Here is a 9,925-nt window from a genome sequence, read left to right as displayed (position 1 = left end):
CCATATCAGAAATTTCATCCCTGAAATTTAACGTACTTCGCCCTCAGTTCGCTCTCGAGCTCCCAGGATGCCTCCTGATCGGCGTGGTTGCTCCAATGCACCTGAACATAAGGGATAGAGCGGTTCCGAAGGTTATACTCCTTCTGCTCCAATATTGTCACCGGCCATTCTTCATAAGTCAAATCTTCATTTATATTCGAAAGCTCCTGGGAAAGAACATAAGTTGGGCCCAAGACATATTTCTTTAGCATGGACACGTGGAACACATCGTGAACTCCTGCCAAGGTAGGAGGTAGGGCCAATCTATATGCCACCTTCCTAATGTGAGCTAAGATCTCATACGGTCTGATCTATCTCAGACTCAACTCCCCTTTCTTCCCAAATCTCATCACCCCTTGGGTGGGTGAATGTCACACCCCAAATCACCCCCTGGGAGGATTAGGTAGGTGATCCGTATTGCGTAACGGCAATCCGCCAAATCCCACGGATCTAGAAGTAGTTATTACATTCACGGTCCCACATTCATCACATTACTACAGGTAAGATTAGAGTGCTGCAGATAAACTACGATTACAATAACAAAGAGAAAGCATAGCGATATGGGAAATGATGATAATATATACATACATATGTATGTCCTGATACATTCCCCAAACTACCCACAAACTGAGAAGTAGGTTGACAAGAACAAAAGCCAAAGAAAATACATACATATATATATATATATATATACAGGGTGAGCTGACTCAACCCCAAAAAGAAAGTAAGAAAAAATACAGCTTAACCACAAGCAAAATGGGGATAAACTCCTATCAAAAGCAAAAAGGAGTCCCCAAGATAAAAAAGCATCAAGTGCACTCTTCAACGGTCTTCATCAATGACCACCGAGAATGCACGGATCATCGGCATGACCTCTGTTGGGGTCCACACCAATATCATCATAATAATCCGGGCTCTCCTCCTCGTAATGAGCCTCCATACCACAGCGGCATCGATCTGCAAAATCATCTAAAGAAAAATAATGTATAATAGAGTGTGAGCCCCACTGAGCTCGTGAGCAAAACATATCATCATGCATGCACGTGCAACCACAATCCACATGATCCTACATGATATGCAAGTCCAGATTATTTATTAGCCACCTCGCATTACAACTAAGTCAGGTCAGTGCTACTACAATCCCTAATACATGTATCCCTGGTACGGGCTTGGTTACCCCTTCCCGCGATACACCCATTGAGTTATCGGAGAGGACCAGTCAGCTCCTGCATTCGTTCACCAAGGTCAGCCCAACCAGCCCTCTATGATTAACCTGTAGAGTAATCCATTCCTTTTCTCTTTTCCTTTCATTACTGGCTTATACCCCATAATCACCATTCCGGTGCAAACACATTTCTTTTCATTTCATTTCTTTTCTTTTCTCATATACACATATGGTCACCCTCACAGGCATCCAACACCTTAACCCCTAATGGTAAGGGTGCGTAGCACGGGTGATAAAACTCTAACCCCATGTCAATATGGCATCGTATGAGTCAAGTGGTGTCAACTGTATCCCATACTACGGGCTACCACAGGCCTCATTTTCAAGCCAACTACAACATCTAGTCTAACATTCATAATCATCAAATAAAATTCACAGCGTTGATCAACAGACAGCCAATGTGTAATAATTTGAATAATTAAACAAAATTAGATAACACAACATTTATAATTTAAGATTCTTACTGCCAGCATAATAACACAGTTTCACATACATATATGATAATACTTCACTCACCTGAGTTTGGTTCTAAGAACTCGATCGCAAATTCAGTTCCTACTGCAGTCTGGTTGTAGGCCTCGAGCACAGGATCAAATCCTAGATATAAATCAGAAATTGTCATTTTAATATTCCAATCTATCTCAGGTGGTCCTAGGGTTAACCTAAGCTCACTAGGTTGACCCGGTGCTCAGTTGGTTTTCACTCAGAATTCTCTGGGCCTTGCACTGGGCCTTAGGCCTATGTCCCGGTGCATCATCCAGAGATGGTGGCCTAGGGGTAAAATGGTCATTTATAGTATTAGCACCTGACCCTAGGTCATAATAGGCTTACAGCGCTGTCCTCGACTTGATAGTGTTGCAGGACCAAGCATAGGCAGGGTTCCCAAGTCTTGCGGGCCCACTTGGGTTCCCAAGGCATTCCTTCCTATGGACAGATGTGTGGAGGGGCAATTTGGTCATTTTCCACCTCCCCATATAGTTATCTGACCAATGGGTGAGGTCCCCCAAGTCAGAACACCAAAACAGTAGCAAATCCCTCATTGGGCGATGGCTCTGGGCATTGGGTGCATCGCCCAGAGTCTTCAAACCGAGATTTGGCTGAGATTCCTAGGTTGCTACTCATGGGCAATGACCAAATCATCTCTCCATGCATGTTAGGGTATTAGATAACCCCAGGGGTGATCTTCATTTTGGTCCATGTGGATTCTCCACTGGGCCCACCACTTGGCTGCCAGAGGCTGCCCAGACAGCCCAGTAAATAGTATCACAGGGTTTTCTTCAGTAGCAGATCTGGATTTTGGCCACATGCAAGGCTGGAAACAAATGTAAAATGATGATTCAAGGCTGCTACCACCTAGGGCTAGGTCCCATGCAGCTAGAGCTTGCATCCAGGGCTCCAAACTGCCAAATAACAGTGCATCTGGCAGTGCAGCCATGCACAGCCAGATTTCAACTTCAAGATCAGCAGAACAGATCTGCATTTTTACTTAAAATTCTCAAATCTTCCATGCTTCATGCTTGCATGGCAGATTTGAGGCAGCTCTAGGCTATTCCTAGCTGTTCTGGGCTGCCAGAGGGGAGAAAATCATCCAAAGCACAGGCATTCCAAGGGAGCAACAAGTAGGGGCAGTGATTATATACCTGAGCTAAGCTTGGGTGCCACGAAATCTGAGCTCAGATGTGTGAGCTGCTCCTCCCTTCCTTCCTTCTTCTCTTGCTTCTTCTCTTTCTTCTTCTTCTCTCTCTCTTTTCCTCTCTTTTCTTTCTTATCCCTTCCCCACGATTTGAACAGTAGCCAAGGGGTCTAAATGAGCCCATGGTACTGCTATTTATAGGCCCACCCCTTACTAAGGTCTGTTTGGTTGCTAAGGTCCATTCCCAGAATGCATTCTTGACTACATTCTCAGCCATTCTGGGCACACTGGTAGGGTCCATAGTGGTCCAGGGGTATGAGGTGGTTCCTCAGACTCCCCTCTAGCTATGGAGGGTGCCCATGTCCATTATGGGTGGTCCCCACAGTTTAGAATCATTTAAAGATGTTGTGATTCTAGCAAGGCTGAAACTCAGTGGGTTTTGCACAGGGATTTGACCCATGGTCAAGGCATTGTCCCCACATGCCAATTAGAGCCTTTTACACACATTTCCAGAGGTGGATCCCATAGTTATGAAGAGGAGAGAGGGGTCAATTGTCTATCTTATGACAGGTATGTAGGAAGACATGCATAGGGTTTCTTCATCAATCCAAATCACTGGAGTGATACTCCACAGTGTTCTTGGTTGCTTGGTCAGGGGTTCCTATCCTTTAATCAAAATTCTAGCCAGTCAGGAGCAGGGATACTTCGCCTTCATTTCCTCTTCACATTCCCATGAATCTTCTTCTATCGGGTTGTTTCCCCATCGAACCTTCACAAAGGCGACCGTGCGGTTACAAAGGTTACACTCCTTTCTGTCCAATATCTCTGTAGGTAACTCTTTATAGGTCATATCCACATCCAACTGTTCAGGTTCAGTTGATAGTATATGTGTTGGGTTGTTCATGTATTTTCCTCAGCATCGACACATGGAAAACATCGTGGACGCCCAACAAAGATGGTGGTAATGCAAGTTGGTATGCTATGGGTGCTACTTTATTGAGTATTTCATATGGACCAATGAATCTTGGACTCAACTTGCCCTTCTTGTTAAAACGTAGCAATCCTTTAGTTGGAGACACCCGAAGGAACACCTTTTCTCCGATTTCAAATTCAATGTCCTTCCTTCGATTATCCATAGAACTTTTCTATCTTGACTAGGCTGCCTTGATCTTCTCTCTTATGACATCCACCTTGTCACAGGTCGCTTGTATCATCTCAGGCCTGAGATATTTTCATTCACCAACTTCATCCCAATATAGCGGAGTTTGACATTTTCGTCCATAAAGAGTTTCGAATGGTGCCATGCCAATGGTGGAGTGATAACTATTATTGTATGCAAATTCCACCAGAGGTATGTGAGCATCCCAACTATCGTTCATTTCCAAAACACAGGCCCCAAGCATATCCTCTAGAGTCTGAATGGTTCTTTCTGACTGTCTATCTGTGTACGGATGGAAAGTTGTACTAAGATTCAGTTGAGACCCCAATGCCTTTTGTAAACTCCTCCAAAACCTTGAGGTAAATAGAGGATCTCTGTCAGACACAATACTGATAGGCATGCCGTGTAAGCGGACTATATTTTCTATATATAATTGGGCGAGCTTCTCCATTAAATAACTTATCTTGATTGGTATGAAGTGAGCTACCTTTGTCAGTCCGTCTACGATCACCTAAATCGCATTCATGCCCTTTCGGGTATTGGGCAAATTGGTCACAAATTCCATAGTGATTCTTTCCCACTTCCATTCAGGTATAGGAAGCGGCTGCAATAATCCATCCGGTCGGTGTCTCTCTACTTTTATCTGTTGACAGGTGAGGCACTTGGACATGTATATTGCTATGGTCTCTTTCATTCCCATCCACCAGTAATACTTCTTCAAATCCTTGTACATCTTTATACTTTCGGGGTGAATTGTATAGGATGAGTTGTGTGCCTCTTTAAGGATTCGGTCTTGGACATCATAATCATTAGGCATGCACAATCTATCTCAAAACTTTAGTGCGCCATCATGGGCCAAAGAAAAGTCTTGGTCCTTATGGACGCCTTGTTGTACTTCCCAAATGATCTTGGCCAGCTTGGGGTCCAATGGTTGCTTCGTAATTACCTCTTCTTGTATCGACGGCTGTAGATCCATGGCTGTTAATTGTATAGTTGTTCCCTCGATCACGAGTTTCAGATCAAACTTTCGAGCTTCTTCTACCAACTATTCGCTTACAACTAAGGATGCAAGAGATGCAGTCTGAGATTTTCTACTTAATGCATCGGCAACAACGTTAGTCTTACTAGGGTGGCACTGAATTTCACAATCATAATCTTTCACCAGTTCTAACCACTGCCTCTGTCTCATGTTCAGCTCTTTTTGGGTGAAGAACTACTTCAGACTTTTATGATCCCTGAAGATTTTACTCTTTTCACCATATAGGTAATGCCGCCATATCTTAACACGAAGACTATCACTGCCAACTCTAAGTCATGAGTGGGGTAGTTCTCTTCGTGTTCCTTTAATTGTCTGGAGGCGTAGGCGACTACTTTACCTTTTTTGCATCAGGACGCCACCCAATCCAATCCTGGATGCATCAGTATATACTACCATTCCTCCGGTGCCATCCAAAATGGTCAAGACTGGAGCTGTTACCAATCGGTTTCTCAATTCTTGAAAACTTTTCTCGCACGCTTCATTCCATTCAAATTTGGCCCCCTTCTTTGTAAGTTTTGTCATGGGTGCCAAAATCAGTGAGAAATTATCAATAAACCATCGGTAATACCCGGCCATTCCTAAGAAACTTTGGTTCTCAGTGGCACTCATCGGAGTCTCCTACTCGAGAACCGCTTTCACTCTTCCTAGATCCACTTTAATGTCGTCCTTGGTAACGATGTGTCCCAGGAATCCAATCTGATGTAGCCAAAATTCACACTTACTGAACTTGGCATAAAGTCGGTGTTCTCGCAACCGTTGCAACACGAAAGTAAGGTATCGAGCGTGTTCTTCCTCATTCTTGGAGTACACCAAAATATCATTGATAAACACAATGATGAACTTATCCAACACGTCATGGAATACTCTATTCATCATGTCCATGAATGTTGTCGGGGCATTGGTTAATCCGAACGTCAAAAAAAGGAATTAGTAATGTCCGTAACGAGTTCAGAACGCCGTTTTGTGAATATTGCCGCTCTTGATCTTCAATTGATGGTATCCCGACCTAAGATCGATTTTGGAGAAAACTCTTACTCCTTGTAACTGATCAAATAGGTCGTTGATACGCAGCAACGGATATCGATTCTTGGCAGTCAGCTTATTCAGCTCACGATAGTCGATACACAACCGCATGCTACCATCCTTCTTCTTTACGAATAACACGGGTGCTCCCCAGGGTGATACACTGGATCGTATAAATCCTTTCTTTAGCAGGTCTTGAAGTTGAACCTGCAGCTCCTTCAGTTCGATTGGTGCCATCCAATATGGTGCCTTGGATACTGGTGCTACACCAGGAATTAGATCAATTGCGAACTCTATATCGCGATCAGGTGGTAGCTGCATCAGATCTTCTGGAAAAACACCAGGAAATTCTCTGACAACATCCAGTTCTTCTAAGGGTTTTATCTTTGCCTCTGTGTCTATCACAGTGGCTAAAAAGCCTTGGCATCCATCGTCTAACAACTTTCGAGCCTGGAGGGCTGATAAGGTTATTCTCTTGGGTTTCCTTCTTTGTTCACTTTGATAGGTGAGGATTGACCCATCATCCATTTTAAACACTATCTTCTTCTCTACACATAAGACGTTTGCACCATAGGTGGATAACCAATCCATGTCTAGTATCATGTCAAAATCCTTTATATCCAGCTTTATCAACCATGCGGTTAGATTCTTCCCACAGATCTCAATCTAGAAAGGGTCATAGACCTCCTTCAAACTCATGACACTACTAGTCGGTGTGCTGACTACTAGTTTGTGCCCGATGTCTCTCGGTTGATCTTTCATCCTACTCATAAAAGTGGTAGAAACAAAAGAGTGGGTCCTGAGTCGAATAACACTCGTGCAGGTATGGTTGATACATTCAGGGTACCTAGGGTTCATACATAATTTAGGTTACATGTAGTAAACCAGTTATTCCCTATAATTTAGTAGTGTTCAGCAGACTTACTTGTCAATACATCGGGGTTCACCTCAGCTTCTTCATTCGTCATCGCAAACACCTTTCCTCGCATCCAACTGTCCCGTGGCTGAAAAAGGTCTAACGTAGGGCAGATTTGGCGAGTTACTGCCGTACCCACGTGTTCTGCAATCTCTAGCCATGTGCCCTTCCTTATTGCACACATAGCACTTATAGGGTGGAACAGTAGGTGTTGAGGGTTGGCTTACTTGACTTGTTGTTGGTTGGGCTGGCAAAGCTGTTGTTGTTGCTTGACTCATAGCTGGTTGAGCAGGTTGATTGGAAGTGGGGCGGAAAGAGTTCTGACCCATGTTCGGCCTACGATACAGAGTCGGATTAGGGCTTGAACTTGTTCCTCAATAAACTTTATTTGGCCATCCAAAAGTTTGAAAATTATTTGGTCTTTTGTTCAACCCAGGCGACGTCGTAGCCTTCTCCTTCTCTTTTTCTTTAAATCTATCTTCCATCGTCTTCACCTTATTGACCATCTGAGCATAATCCCGGATATCCATAATTGACAATACGGATCCGATCTCAGTCTTAAGTCCTTTCTCGAATTTTTTGCATTACTAACTTCCCCTTTCAGGTGCTCTGGTGTAAAATGGAACAGGTCTTCAAATCGCTATTGGTAATCCAATACTGACTTGGTCCCTTGCACCAGTGCAATGAACTCAGCTTCGTTCCTATCCCTGAAACTCTCTGGGAAGTAGTTCTTGAAGAAAACTTCTTTAAATTTCTCCCACGTGGGATTTAGGTGAGTAGCTTCCAGGTTAGGCTTAGTAGCTTTCCACCAAGCTTCGGCTTCATTCTACAACTGATAACCCGCACATATCAGCTTCTGTGCTTACGTGCACTCAAGTACTTCAAATGCCTTCTCTAGGGCACTAATCCACCATTCCGGTTGCATTGCCTGGAAGTTATTTTGGAAAATGCAGGCAGTTGGAGTTTCTTGAATCTCTCCATAACCTTGGCAGTAGAGTTCTCTGCTAAGTGTTGAGGCACAGGTGGTGGAAATAATACGGGCCGGTTGGGTGGTGGTGGTGGTGCCGCACGCTCATGCATCATGGTTGCAAACTGTGTAGACATCTAACCAAGCAATTCTTGTTGTTGTTGTATGGTCCGCATCATAGTGGTCATAAATGCAGTTACGTCGCCGGCTGCCACATTTGGCTGAGGTTCTGCAGCAGTGGCTTGTGCAGCCACTGGTGCCTCTGACGAAGTTGTCGATGCTTCAAAATTTTGAGCCTCCGTTCCATTTGGTAGTTCAACCTCTGGTATAACACGAGGTTGTTTCCCTTTGCGACCACCACGAGAACTTCTTCTGGTGTTGACCATCGTCGCTTCTCTAAAAAGAGGAGCATGCTCAATATTCCAATATTGCCCTTTGGGGTCAACAATTATTTCCTAGTTAGTGCAGGTACAAACCTAGTCCATAGTTCCAGTGAATTTCATGAGTCACACCAGTAAGGTGGATTGTTAGATACATCATCTTTGTTTGTTATGAAGTGCTTCTTTCATTTATTATATTTTCTTTCTTATACATTTTTATGTAATGATATGCTATGCATGACACTATATGAGAGACTTCAAGTTTTTAAGTGAAAGACTTTTAATTATTTACCTGGTCTAACAGGCAAGCAATTCTAGCTTCCTACTGGTAATAATGTTTTGCACGTAGAGGTAAGCTTTATCGGCTCTAATTTCGTCTGCCAAAGATAGGTAAATGGCTCGATCCACAGGCTCACTAACGTACGCTAGGGCTAAATAAACTACTAACTGGTTCTCAGCACGTGCTCGTGCTTCACGTATTCTGATCAATCTCATTCTCAAGTACCTAATATATTGCATGGTGCTAGGGTCTCTAGTCTTGGCCGAGGTAATGGGTCCTGTCATAGGAAATGGTTCTAAGCACCAGGTTATACTTAATTAAAAGAATTAAGTACATGTCTACTAAAATTTCAAACGACTATAAACAATGAAAATATTTTTGGGTTGGCTCGAGGTACCTTAGCGTCTAAGTGTCTTGATTGGCTAGATAACCTATTGGATCCTATTCTTGGCTAACCTAGTCTTTGGATAGGGTAAGATCTACGCTCCCTACACATCGTAAATACGTATTACAACATACCTACGAATCTATGTTTGGTTTTGCATAGCATCACTCCACTCAGTTTGTACATCACAGTATCAAGCACATAATACTAATTATTTAAATACAAATTATTTCTTATAGGCATATATGTGTTTATCTATCATTAAATATTTAGGCACAAAAGAAAATTTCAAATTCCTATGTGTCCTGTACTACAACCTCCTAAGAGATGGCTATATTACCCTATATGGGTTATTAAGCAACAAATGAATTGTTTTATTCATCAATACATATTTTATTTTCCATTATTTATATTTTAATATTATTTTTTTTATTATGATTAATTTATAAAAGTTTATATTTTCATGTTTATTAAGGTTAATTTAGGTAATATCCAAGTTCCTATGTGTTAAAACACAAAATCAGCAAAAATATAATCACTGGGCGATGTCTTTGGGCGTTGGATGCATCGCCCAGAGAATCGGGGCACAGGTATATGAGTCTGAGAGGGGCCCATTTCACTTCTAACTTTTTCTAAACTTCCCTAAACACCTAGAGGAGCTCTTTGGAGGGTAGTGTGACCATTTCCACACCAAGTCCTCACATTTCCTTGGGTTTCCCACGAATCTTCGCAAGCTTAGATAAGATTTCTTGGCTACATTCACCTATTAGGTTTTCTTGTTGTTCTTCCTTACTTTAGCTAGGGTTTTGTTAAATTTCCTTGCCCTAACTCCTTCTTTTCCTTTTCTTTTTGCAGTAAAATGTCTACTAGTCACCGTAC

The sequence above is a fragment of the Telopea speciosissima genome, chromosome 5 (assembly GCF_018873765.1).
Source record: "Telopea speciosissima isolate NSW1024214 ecotype Mountain lineage chromosome 5, Tspe_v1, whole genome shotgun sequence".
NCBI lineage: Eukaryota > Viridiplantae > Streptophyta > Magnoliopsida > Proteales > Proteaceae > Telopea > Telopea speciosissima.
Note: the sequence above shows the minus strand (reverse complement) of the source record.